This window comes from Geotrypetes seraphini, chromosome 9 (genome assembly GCF_902459505.1).
Source record: "Geotrypetes seraphini chromosome 9, aGeoSer1.1, whole genome shotgun sequence".
Lineage (NCBI taxonomy): Eukaryota > Metazoa > Chordata > Amphibia > Gymnophiona > Dermophiidae > Geotrypetes > Geotrypetes seraphini.
In genome coordinates, this window is record NC_047092.1 from 178,727,336 (window position 1) to 178,741,558 (window position 14,223).

At 41.6% G+C, this 14,223-nt stretch overlaps 1 long non-coding RNA gene across 1 annotated transcript; it reads right to left on the reverse strand.

Moving 5' to 3' along the window:
- Positions 1-779: 779 nt before the first annotated feature.
- Positions 780-13,543, reverse strand: LOC117366721. The gene is made up of 3 exons (XR_004540641.1): positions 13,448-13,543; positions 7,158-7,245; positions 780-921 (listed from the first exon to the last, which is right to left on the reverse strand). It is a non-coding gene; the product is annotated as an uncharacterized LOC117366721 (long non-coding RNA).
- Between the last annotated feature and the right edge of the window lie 680 nt (positions 13,544-14,223).

Below are 14,223 nucleotides of genomic sequence, written 5' to 3' on the forward strand. Positions count from 1 at the left end.
TATTTAGGCTTCTAAATTTCGACTTGCAATTCATTTGCCAAAATTTATGAGGTCATTTTAGAAGGGGTGGATGGTATCTATACATGTGAATAGTGGCATACATGTATGACGTTTAAGTTTAATAATAGCATGATATACCGTCTATTGTTATAACATCTAGGATTCAAGCGCAAGTTGGATGCACACCTTCTTGCAAATCACATTGAGGGATACGGGTAAACAAGGTCTCATCAGGGAACACCTAGCTTAGCCTCCGCGTGTGCGGGTCGCCGGACTAGATGGACCTATGGTCTGATCTGGTGAAGGCATTTCTTATGTTCTTATGTTCTTAAGTGGTTTAATAATAATAATAATAACTTTCTTTTTATATACCGCAGTACCACAAGCAATGAGGGAGAAAATTAAATATAGGTGGGGGTTGAAGATAGGTTAAAGAAGGAAATATTGGGGTCCTTTTACCAAGGCGCACTAACCATTTTAGCGTTCGCTAAACGCTAATGCGTCCATAGATTATAATGGACGCGTTAGCATTTAGCGTGTGCTGAAACGGCTAGCACACCTTAGTATAAGGACCCCATAATAATCAAAAGGAAAGGGGGGGAAGGAGAAAAGGGAAGTGGGGATTGTCTGCACAGATTATCCAGGGTCCCAGCCTTAAGCCTTGTAGGGTATATTTCTATAAGCATTTGCTTCTTGCCTTCCAGGTGTTTCTATTTCTCTAATGGCTTTGCACAAAGGCATGAACACCACGTACCAGGCTTGCAGCTCTGAAGACATGTGCTGGGGCAAAGTAATTGGATCTATTACTCCTTTCATTGAATTTCAGCATAGACAATCCAAGAGCACGTGTTGCCTCTGTACTGTTCATGTCGATAAGTACCAGGCAATCTGGACATATGCTAGTGACATCTTCCTTTGTATCTGGGAAAAAAAACCCATATCCAAGAACACTGGTTACCTCTCATCGATACTACATATTATTTGACCTGAGGCAGCAAAACCTAACATTCAAATAAACGGGATTTTTCTGAGTCTGTCTGTGGTTCGGCAGCAGTGTTGTGCATTGCTATAATAAGAACATAAAAAATTGCCATACTGGGATAGATCAAAGGTCCATCAAGCCCAGTATCCTGTTTCTAACAGTGTCCAAGAGGTCCCAAGTACCTAGCTAGATCCCAAGTAGTAAAACAGATATCATGCTAGATTTTATCCTAGGAATAAGCAATGGATTTCCCCAAGCCATCTCAATAATGGCCTATCTTTTAGGAAATTATCCATACCTTTTTTAAATCCCGCTAAGCTAACTGATTTCACCACATTCTCCAGCAATGAATTCCAGAGTTTAATTACACGTTGTGTGAAGAAATATTTTCTCCGGTTTGCTTTAAATCTGCTACTTAGTAGCTTCATCATATGTCCCCTAGTCCTAGTATTTTTGGAAAGAGTAAACAAGTGTTTCACATCTACCCTTTCCATTCCACTCATCATTTTATAGCCATCTCTTCTCCAAGCTAAAGAGCCCTAGCCGCTTTAACCTTTCCTCATTGGGAAGTTGTCCCATCCGTTTTACTATTTTTGTTGCCCTCCTCTGTACCTTTTCTAATTCCGCTATATTACATTACATTACATTTGTGATTTCGATTCCGCCATTACCTTGCAGTTCAAGGTGGATTACATAACAATTGTCAAGATATTTAGAAGTGCATAAGGAATAGTCTGGACATTTTCTGATTTGCTAAAGATTAGATAGTATTGCAGGTGAAGCTTGGGATAGGTCTGGTTGTGTTATGTTGGTTTTATGTATTTTTTGAAAAGTAGGGTTTTTGTTTCTTCTCTGAAGGTTTTTGTAGTCTGTATGGCAACCAGAATTGCACACAGTATTCGATATGTGGCTGTACTGTAGAGCGATACAAGGGCATTATAACATTTTCATCTTTGTTTGTTGGGTATTATTAAGAAGGGTATTACAACCAGAACGAAGGAAGTCATCATGCCACTGTATCGCGCGATGGTGCGACCGCATCTGGAATACTGTGTCCAATATTGGTCGCCGTACCTAAAGAAGGACATGGAGATACTTGAGAGGGTTCAGAGAAGAGCGACAAGAATGATAAAAGATATGGAAAACCTTTCATACGCTGAGAGGCTAGAAAGGCTGGGGCTCTTCACCCTGGAAAAGCGGAGACATGATAGAGACTTACAAGATCATGAAGGGCATAGAGAAGGTGGAAAGGGGAAGATTCTTCAGACTATTAGGAACTACAAGAATAAGGGGGCACTCGGAGAAATTGAAAGGGGACAGGTTTAGAACCAATGCTAGGAAATTTTTCTTCACTCAGAGGGTGATGGACACCCGGAATGTGCCTCCGGAAGCTGTGATAGGACAGAGTACATTAAGGGGATTCAAAGAGGGATTTGACAAGTTCCTGAAGGATATGGCGATTGAGGGATATAGATAGAGGTAGAGATTGGTTCATAAAAGGGTATAGATAGAAGAATAATGAGGATTGTAAGGTTTTAGCCAAAGGATCACTTACAAGTCACGGGAGCAGACTGCTGGGCGCAATGGACCCCTGGTCTGACCCAGCGGAGGCAACTTCTTATGTTCTTATGTTCTTTTCTATTCCTTTCCTGATAATTCCTAACAAGTAGGGCAGTCCCAGTTCGGTCCCAAGTTGAGCCTTCTGCTCTTTCTTTCCATGGTTGGTTAGGGATAGGATGGAGGGAGTTGTGCTCATTACTTAAGAGTGACACCTAGGCCTAGATTCTGCAAATGGCGCCGTTCACATGTCCATCATGCAACGGAGCCATTTTCAGAACTGCGGCCATGACTAAAGTAGGCACTGGAAACGAAGGCCAGGATTTTACAGGCCAACATTTCCAGTGCCTACTTTACATGAGAATCACGTCCATAGAGGCACTGAAGGACGCCGACATTAGAGAATGATACGGGGACCGTTTACCGCAGTAAACTGTGGTCACCACAGTAAATCCACAGTAATGGGGACATTTGCAACTGGTTTACCGCAGGAATGGGGACAAGATCTTTCACCACCCCGTGGAAGCGGTGAAAAGTCTTGCTCCTGTAGTGAAAAAAATTGCGCCCGTGTCAGATTCGGCATCTCCTCCCCAGCTCTTCTGGCGCCTATTTTACCTTCAGGAGCCAGCCATGCCACGCTGAAGACAGAAGGGACCAAAAACCAAAGCCTGAGACCAATGTGATTTGAAAAACAAAATTACCAGACAACAAAAGGTAGTAAAAAATAAATTGATTTTATATTTTGTGATTAGAATATTTCAGATTTGAAATATGTATCCTGCTAGATCTAATATTAGACATAACTGGGGACCGCAAAGCCCAGGCAGTGCTTCTTTAGCTTCCAGCTGGCTTAGGGTTCTTTCTCTGACCAAGGGCAGTTGCCCTAGTTGCTCTCCCCTAACCCTATTCCTGCCACGTGTGACTGATGTTTTGTGTAGCATTCTGTAGTAATTTGGTTTGTTCGGTTTTCACAATAGTGGAGGGGATATTTGTAAAAGGGAGGAGAAACAGGGGTTTTGCTGATCCTTGCTCTGTATTATTTGTGTTTATAAAATGACAATTGTGCAGAATTGTCTCTTTTTATACTTTAACAAAATAAGTTCAGTATAAAATCATAACTATTTGAGGCTTGTGCGGATGGGATCTGACAGTTTGCAGGGTGGGGACGGGGACTGAGCTCACGGGGAAGGGGCGGGGACGGGGACTGAACACGCGGGGACGGGTTGGGAACGGGGACAGGGCGGGAATGGTGATAAACTTTTTCCCAGTGTCATTCTCTAGCCGACATCAACGTCCAACATAAACTACGCCTACTTTAGACGGCTCTATAGATCAAGTTTCAAGTTTATTGATTTTGAATATACCGACCATCAACGAGTATCTAGCCGGTTTACAATAAAATACTAAAATAGAGATAAAAGATCGTAGTTAAAAGAAATGTCTATGGAAATTTAAAAAAAAAAAAAAAAAAAGAAGGGGAGGTGGACATTAAGGACATTGACAAGACGGACTTGAAAGTGATGATTGAAAGGGAGGAGTGGGGAAATGTTCTTAGATCTTCCTCTCAAGCTACCCTTTATGTTCCCTCATTAAAAATCATTGGTACTCGCCGTGACCTGATCTTTTCAGTTACTGCCCCATCTATTTGGAACTCACTCCCTCTATATTTACGGCTTGAACAAGATTTGAAAAAATTCAAGAATAGTTTAAAATGTCTTCTTTTTAAAGAAGCTTTTAACTAAAACTTTAATTTTCTGATTAATTCTGAATTTCTTCTTTCTTCATTAAATTCAGATTATTTTCCCCTTCTTTTTAGTTTTTCTAGTTCTCAAAAAAATTATTATTTTTTTTTTTCTCTTTCTCTCCTTCTCTTCATACCTTCCCTATGTACTAACCCAACCTGCTTACTTTTTATTTTATTTTATTTTTTTTTTATTTTATAAATTGTATTTTTTTCTTTCTTCCCCTTTTCCCATTGTTTCGTGTGGATTGTTTATCCCAGTTTGTTTTTAATTTAAAATAGTTAATTTTAATTACAATGTATTTGTGATTTTAGAAATTTAATTTTATTTCTTTGTAAAACGCTTTGTACTCTGAAAAGCGTTTAATCAAATAATATAATAAACTTGAAACTTGAAACTTGATTATTAGAGATAAGAAAAAAAAATAAGAAAAGAGATAAGATGCGGTTTGGTGGAGCTTTTAATAGGTGTGGAAAATCTGGCAACCCTATGAATAGCGTACATATAATTTGCGTGCTAATGTGCTGAATATCACACGGTAAAGAAAAATCACTCCCATCACGGTATTTTGTACTGTGGTGTCGTAGAATTGTGCATTGTGGATCTAAGTCTATTAGATTACTCTCTTTAACTTCTTTCTGCTTAAGACAGGCTTTTATTTCAGTTTTTATTCTATGGTTTTCCATGGTGTTGGGATTCTTAAGTATTTTATGAGTGTATTTAAATGAGGCTGTGTAAATATTTTTGGCTAGTCTAATAGGTGCTGGCATTGTAAAATTGAAGTTGGAACTCTGGATCATCTTTTATTTTATTGTCCATATATTCAGGCATTTTGGTTATCAATCTGGGATCAAGTTAACCTAATGATGGAAAATCATGTGGCATTGTCCTATGATATGGTTATTTTTGGAATGTGTATGAGGGCTAAATGCCAAATATCTGCAGCAAATAATAAGCTTTTGATGATCCTTACCGGTGTGGGGATCCAGCAAATAACGTTTAATTGGAAGAATTGTTCTAGATTGAATTACAGCTTCTGGTGGAACTCAGTATGTCATCTGTACAAAATGGAACGACTACTTGCAGTACAAAATGGTCATTTTAAAAGGTTTCAGGATGTGTGGAGGCCATTAATAGACTATTATAATGATTAAGGTTAATTTACTATTCTTTTTCCTTATGTGATAACATAGTAACATAGTAACATAGTAACATAGTAGATGACGACAGATAAAGACCCGAATGGTCCATCCAGTCTGCCCAACCTGATTCAATTTAAATTTTTTTTTTTTTTTCTTCTTAGCTATTTCTGGGCAAGAATCCAAAGCTTTACCCGGTACTGTGCTTGGGTTCCAACTGCCGAAATCTCTGTTAAGACTTACTCCAGCCCATCTACACCCTCCCAGCCATTGAAGCCCTCCCCTGCCCATCCTCCTCCAAACGGCCATACACAGACACAGACCGTACAAGTCTGCCCAGTAACTGGCCTAGTTCAATCTTTAATATTATTTTCTGATTCTAAATCTTCTGTGTTCATCCCACGCTTCTTTGAACTCAGTCACAGTTTTACTCTCCACCACCTCTCTCGGGAGCGCATTCCAGGCATCCACCACCCTCTCCGTAAAGTAGAATTTCCTAACATTGCCCCTGAATCTACCACCCCTCAACCTCAAATTATGTCCTCTGGTTTTACCATTTTCCTTTCTCTGGAAAAGATTTTGTTCTACGTTAATACCCTTTAAGTATTTGAACGTCTGAATCATATCTCCCCTGTCTCTCCTTTCCTCTAGGGTATACATATTCAGGGCTTCCAGTCTCTCCTCATACGTCTTCTGGCGCAAGCCTCCTATCATTTGATAATTTGATTATCATTTGATAATTTGAAGGAATGGGGGGGTGGGGGGGTTATGATAATCTAAAGAAATAATTGCATATTTTAACTGATTAATACACATAGGAATTATAATATAATATGTATGGATGGATATGGAAGGGGGTGGGAAAAAAAATTTTTGGGAAATATATTGTTATGGAATTTCAAGTGATAATGTAATATGATGAGTTATATTTATTGTACACTTGATGTATATGTTAAAATGAATAAAGATTTTGAAAAAAAAAATATATATATATATATATATATTTTTGGCTAGCCTCATGGTGAGAGCATGGTCAGGGGAGGGGCTTCTGGCACCCCTTTTTGGCCAATTGTAACGTCAAACACATAACTAATTACTCGTATTAGCTGTGAAATAATGAGACTTGTGTGTATGGTAATGAAGATGAAGCCAAGACAGCTCTACCACCCAGATGTGGGGCTGTGATACGGTGGCTTTCAGAGCTAAGCATTGTTTCACCATAGGCCTTGAATATTCCTTGCCTGAGGGTTTAAATTTCCCAGATTGGAGGACTTGTCTCCATAAAGAACTACCTGTCCGCTAATATTCTTCATTTGACTACAGCATCGAGTTATTCATTCATCCTGAAAAACCCTTTTAAAGTTAATCCATAATTTATTTCTCTTCTCCTGAGGATGTTAATTGGTTTTCATTATAGGCTGGCTTTTGCAAAGCTGGAGTAGAGGTTTCTGCTAAGGGCCAGGGAGGTAAATTGTGAGGTAATTGCTAGATTGTGAGCCTTTGGGAGAGACAGGGAAATTCTAAGTACCTAATTATTACTGTAACCCGTTCTGGGCTCCTGGGTAGGACAGGCTTTATATTGTAAATGAACAAATAAATAAATGCTCATAGAATTCCTATAAGTGTTGGAACATTTACCCTGCTGACCTTTGGTAGAAACCTCTACCGTGGGTTTGTACAAGGAGCCCATAATGATTACGTAATAAAGCATAAAAATTAAGTGACACTATTACTTACCTGGAATTAAGAGGCAGGTATAACTGTGCAGTACAGCCAGAGTCCAGGGCTTCTCATATAGCACAACCGTGCAAGTTCCTGAAACTTTCTAACAAGAAATATAACATGTTTTGCATATCACATGTTCCATCTTATAGCATAAATTTAAAGAAGTGCATTTCTTAACTGCCTATTGGACTAGTTGGCAGAGGGTGCTGAGAAAGTGAACGTTTTGTAGCTAAAAGAGGTCACACGTTCAAGTTCCATCTTAAGATGCGTTTCTCCTACTCTGCCAATGGGAAAACACTTTTGAAAAGAGGATTGTTTGCTTCGGTGATTGTTTACTTCGGAAGAGCAGCCACGGATGGGCCTGAGAGGGCTGTGGCCCCGCCACTTTGGAGTCAGGCCCAACCGGTCAGCATCCGTGACATCAGCCAATGAGCTCAGAACTGGAGCAGGTGCCAACATCCGCATTTTCTGGGTGCCCAACCGTGCTATTCTCTGGCCTCAACCAAAAAATCAGTCCTGCTTTCCAGTCTCATTATAGATTAACATAATGGCAGTAATTTCAAATTATGGCAATTCCTTCAGTAGCCATGATGGATAGAAGTTCTTGGCTTTATTTCAGGTTCTCACCAGGGTGCTGTAGTAAATATTATGAGAAAATGCAACAGTGGGGATGGAACAGTGCACATCAACCAGAGATAAAACAGATGAATAAATATTTGTGTTGTGGACCCGATACGGTCTGTGTTTCGGCACTGATGCTTGCCTCAGGGTTACAAGAGACAACCAGTAGATGGCAGTCTTATAACATCAAAGATTGCTTGTAACAGTGGCTTGGGTACAATGCTAGAAACATATCTCCCTCCGGGGAACCATGCAGCATTTTTCAGATGCTTTTACAGAGTTTGACCTGCTGCGTGGTTCCCCGGAGGGAGATATGTTTCTAGCATTGCACCCGAACCACTGTTACAAGCAGTCTATTGATGTTACAAGACTGCCATCTACTGGTTGTCTCTTGTACTCGTGACTTCATCACATGACGACTGCGCATGCATAGACTTCCTCCCTGCCCGACATAACTTTTCAAAACCCAAAGTGCCGGGTTTTGAAAAGCTGTCCGGACCCCCCGGACATGTCCTCAAAAGGAGGACATTCTGGTAACCCTACCCTGGTGGTCCCGCATCAAGGTTCTAGCCAGGTTCATAGCTTCTGATGGCAAGGGTGGACCGACCCAGGGCAGCCAGGCCATAGGTGCCCTGTATGTATAAGGACACACAATTATTTTAACAGTTTACATGAGTGGAATAGAATTGTATTAATCTATTCAGGCAGTAGATTTTGCACCTGTTAGACAATCACAGAAATTGTTTAGGTAAAACAGTGTGTGCATTTCTTCAGCATAATTCAAGGGGTCAGTGGGCCAGGACAACCTTGAGAAAGGACTTTCTATGGGAATAAGTACAAACAGTAGAGTTACCATATGGCTCTAGAAGAAGGAGGAAGATTTTACTTTCCATTGCTGTCAATGGAAGTAAAATCTGGATGTCTCTATCAGTTCTTGTTTTTCTGAAGCCTTATGGTAATCCTAGCAAATAGTAATGCGAACCCACCAAGATCCCCATAGGCGGCATTTCAGATATTGAAAATTTAGATCACATCAGCTGCCAGGATTCAAATTGGAAAAAAAAAAAGATTATTGTAACTAAAGCCTCTTTAAACCCCTCTATGTCCTCATGAGGCTTCTCTAGAGCAGTGGTTCCCAATCCTGTCCTGGAGGACCACCAGGCCAATCAGGTTTTCAGGATAGCCCTAATGAATATGCATGGAGCCCTAATGAATATGCAAATCTATCTCATGCATATTCATTAGGGCTATCCTGAAAACCCAATTGGCCTGGTGGTCCTCCAGGACAGGTTGGAAACCACTGCTCTAGAGACCCTCCCATTCGAGATATAGTAGTTTAGCACAGTAGTTGCCAATCCTGTCCTGGAGGACCACTAGGCCAATTGGGTTTTCAGTCTAACTCTGATGCAGTGGTTCCCAAACTTGTCCTGGGGGACCCCCAGCCAGTCAGGTTTTCAAGATATCCCTAATGAATATGCATGAGAGAGATTTGCATACCTGTCACTTCCTGTTCTGCCACTTATTTCTGTCAAATGGGATGATCAGTGACACTCAGAAAAGCACACAGACAATATAAAGCATAAACAATAACACTTTATTATACTTATATATATAAAATAGCATCACCGTATCTCAGGCAAACACTCTTCCTTCACAATTGGGAATCCCTCAATAGATAGGCGAGTAGACACGGGAGACTGCCCCTTTAGACATCTTTGGATTCTGTTCCTGGAGACGTCTTGGATTCTAATGTTAGGAGCAGAATCCCATCCTTATAAAAGGGTGAAAGCTGTTGGGTTCAAAAAGCATAAACAGCTGGTCCTGCTCTTTTGTTCCTTGTTTTGACAACACCTAGGTCAAGGAGGTGTTGCAGAGACCTGCCCATCTGGCTTTATTGTCCTTTTGATGTTAATTGAGAGACACGCAGGCAAATGAAAGTCAGGATGTTAGTTAAGCTGGGAGGTGTTGAATAAATCAGCTTCCCATCCTTTTGATGCGGTTTGGGCAACTCCCAGGTCAAAAAGGTCAAGATAGCAGATACTTGTTGTGGAAACCTTTGATGTTGTCTTGGCAACACCCAGATCAGATAAGCAGACTTGAGGAGACATATCAGTAGTATGCAGAGTTTCAGTTACCCCCCTGGCCATCTGCATAACAGTCCACCCCTGGATCCTCAAGTCTGCACCTCCCAATAAGAAATCATCCGCATAAAGGGAGTGAGTGTCCGTTTGTATTCTTCCCATCTATTTCTTCCCCCTTTACACCATCTTTTATTAATTTCAAAAACATATTCCTCCGAGACACCCGATTAGCCCTGTTTGAATTGGATTGTCCTTTTCTCTTTTTGTCAAAAGTATTTTGAGGTCCCCAGTCCCCCTGATCTCCTAACTGTCGGACCGCTTCTAAGGCTTCCAAAATAGTCCTGTCTATTTGATTGATCAACAAAGTTATCATTACCTGTTTGTATGCCGGTGCAGCATACTTGATAATTTTATTTCTCATGGACACTGTAAAAGGTAATGACATATATGTGTCAGCGTGACCTATTACTAAGGCTGCCTTCATAGCCTCCTCCTTAATTCTCATTTGGGCATCTTTTAATGTATACCAAATTTTATCATTTGAGGGCCAATCAGATTCAAGTGGATATCGCCTCGTGACACCCCCTACTAATTATCTCTAATAAAGACCATTGGGCATATTTTGTAGGATAAGGATCCTCCCGCAAAGCATTTTGCACTGCTACTTCTTGACTAATTTGAACAAATTTAGTGACATCTGTGGCATCCAACATAATCACTGCTGCGCCCAGCTCCTGCACCCGAATTACCCATTGTATTAGTGGTTCCCCAGGCTGCTGTGTAAAGCGTGCCATCGTATCCATGATTTCATGTGGAGTAACATCCTCCATAACATTATTTCTAGTTAGATTTTCTCCTGTTTGCAGACTTCCCTGTAATCTTTGTCTCCTCACAGGCTCTGCTTCTAAACTTTCTGCCTGTTCTCCTTCAACACATATATTCTCCTCACTGTTATTAGAATTTGAATCCCAAATATCCCCATCCCGTTTGTTTGGATTCCAATCATCCGGCAGATGATAAATTAAGATTTTAACTTTTCTGTAACTCACTTTCCACCTCCTTTTCTTATATTTATATTGTGTACATTGCACAGCTGCCTTTCCTGTTACATTTTGATAGGTGTCTCCCTTATCCATTAACAACTTATTCTGACATTGTAGCATTTTAATGGCATGCTGTTGATTATACCTTTTCTTTTCCAGCTCTACTAATTTCAATTGTAATTCCTGTTTAGCTTCATGCAAATTCCTCCAGTCTGACAAAATCATCCTTCCTTGTCTAGAAATTCCTTCTTGCTCTTCTCCTTTTGAGATTTTCACCTTTTGTAAGGAGGCACATAATTCATGTGGATCCCCACTTCCAAAAGTACAGGATTCACTTAATCCTACTTCTACAGACCACTCAGTGGCCATTAATTTACCTATACTGTCATTCCCATTCGGAATGGAGGGATTGGGAGCCTGCTCCTCAACCCCTTGTTTTCTAGGTAGCTTTTCTGACCACATTGATCACCCCACTTCTGGTACCAATATGTTCCGCCACTTATTTCTGTCAAATGGGATGATCAGTGACACTCAGAAAAGCACACAGACAATATAAAGCATAAACAATAACACTTTATTATACTTATATATATAAAATAGCATCACCGTATCTCAGGCAAACACTCCTCCTTCACAATTGGGAATCCCTGTAATTGATAGGGGGGTAGACACGGGAGACTGACCCTTTAGACATCTTGGATTCTGTCCCTGGAGACGTCTTGGATTCTAATGTTAGGAGCAGAATCCCGTCCTTATAAAAGGGTGAAAGCTGTTGAGTTCAAAAAGCATAAACAGCTGGTCCTGCTCTTTTGTTCCTTGTTTTGACAACACCTAGGTCAAGGAGGTGTTGCAGAGACCGGCCCATCTGGCTTTATTGTCCTTTTGATGTTAATTGAGAGACACACAGGCAAAAGGAAGTCAGGATGTTAGTTAAGCTGGGAGGTGTTGAAGAAATCAGTTTCCCATCCTTTTGATGCGGTTTGGGCAACTCCCAGGTCAAAAAGGTCAAGATAGCAGATACTTGTTGTGGAAACCTTTGATGTTGTCTTGGCAACACCCAGATCAGATAAGCAGACTTGAGGAGACATATCAGTAGTATGCAGAGTTTCAGTTACCCCCCTGGCCATCTGCATAACACTTCCATTATATGCAAATCTCTCTCATGCATATTCATTAGGACTAGCCTGAAAACCCAATTGGCCTGGTAGTCCTCTAGGACAGGATTGGGAACCACTGGTTTAGCAGATGGAAGGGGGTGACTTGATGTCCCATACATTAATGCAGGGCTGCCCAATTCCGCGAGATCTACTGGCAGGCCAGGTTTTCAGGATATCCACAATGAATATGCATGAGAGAGATTTGCCTGAACTGCCTTCTTGGTATGCAAATCTCTCTCATGCATGTTCATTGTGGACTATGTTACTATATCCTGAAAACCTGGCCTGATAGTAGATCTCAAGGACCGGAATTGGGCAGCCCATATGGCTCCAGATAGATTAAGACATCTGGGTTGTACCTCCATTGCTTTCAATGGAAGTGAAACCCAGATGTCTCAATCCGTCCTTTTTCTGAAGCCATATGGTAACCCTACCATATATATCACGTGTAGATGAAAACCAAGAATATCCTCACTTCTGCATGGGTTGAGACCAAGATATTCTTAGAAATGGTCTTTAATGCAATATTAGCTGGCCTTGAATTTGGAGTCTCAGAAAGCACTGGACCAAAGTCATGGCATTGGGGTTACCATATGGGTCCAGAAAAAAAGAGGATGGATTAAGATATTCAGGTTTTCCTTCCACTGAAAGCAATAGAAGTAAAACCCGGATGTCTCAATCCGCCCTCCTTTTTCAGGAGCCATACGGTAACTCTACATGGCATGCGATCACTTGTGAGAGTTTATACAGGTTTCCGAGCACTGATATGATTGCACAGAATGAGGGTCACCGCGCTGGTTACAGGAGTGCAGCTCATCCAATGTCTAATTCACAGGAGCTGGAGCTGGTATTTAATGCAGCAGCAGTCAAGGCATAAAAATGAACCGTGGCCTAGGAGTACGACTGTAATACTAGGCACAACCTTAAGACATGAGACTTGGGATACGGTGGCTGAAGTCTTACTGCCGCCCATCAGACAAAAAGATGAGGGTGTCGGCTGCTTCTAGTGGTGTAGCTCTTTCCTCAATCCCCTGTGCCGTGCGCAAGCTCCCCCTTCCCTTCCCCATATCTCTAGCAAGAACTTCAATGTGCTCCTCGTGACCCCGTCGGCTCTCCCTCTGATGTCACCCGGAATTGATGTCGGTGGGCGAGCCGACTCGGTCGCAAGGAGCACGTTGAAGTGGTTGCTCGCGGCGGTGAATGACTAGAGTCACGGGGGAAGGGAAGGGGGGCCCACGCGTGGCGAGGAGAGGCGGGAGGGCGGAGAAGGACGAGGAGTGCCGGCGCCCCCACCAATATGGCACCCGGGGTGAAAAAAAACACACACCTCCCCTTACTAGGCCACTGGGTGCTTCTCTAGCTATGGCACTGAATCAGTGACTGAAGGAAGCACATCTTACCGTTTCAACGAAAGGTCTGATTTCACAGTCTTCCCATGGCACGCTACTTCTGGCGTAACATTTTGTCTCTAGCGTGTCCAGGTCGATGTAGAATACTGCGCCTGCAGGGCCCTGAAAGTACAGTGATCCTTAGTGCTTGGTCTACGAGCTCTGGCATCCAAGCCAAGTTAAGCTGTGGCCTCATTCCAAACTCAAGTATTCATACAAGAGAAAGAAAATGTTTCTTGACTTCAATCAACCATCAACTTGCAACACATTAAAAATGTACACCTATAGGGCACGATGATCAAAACTGCCCTTGTTGGTGTAGCCAAGCACCGCGTCCACACCAAAGTCTTTGATTATTTTCTCTGGAGTAATTACATCTTGAGGGCCAGATTCAGTAGATGGCACTGGAAAAATAAAGCTGAAAAAATCAGCGCTAACCATTATTCTCTACTGAATGCTCCAGGCTCTAGGCTGAGAGCCTTCTATATAATAGTGTGTAGTGTTATTTGGCATAGTGCATTGTACCCTGAGATTTGGCACTAGCATTTTTACCCGTTTGGTGTAAATGCTGCCACCCAACTCGTGGTATTTGGGCATGTAAAAGGTGCTATTCTATAATAGTCTACCCAAATATTTGGAATGATACTGTCCCGCTGCTTCTCCCACAGCCACAACCCCTTTTGGGTTGCCCAAGATTAAAGAATAACATGCTGTGAAAAAGTATTTCCTTAGATCCACTGCTTGCCCTGGATCGGTAGCATGGAATGTTGCTACTCTTTCGGGTTCCA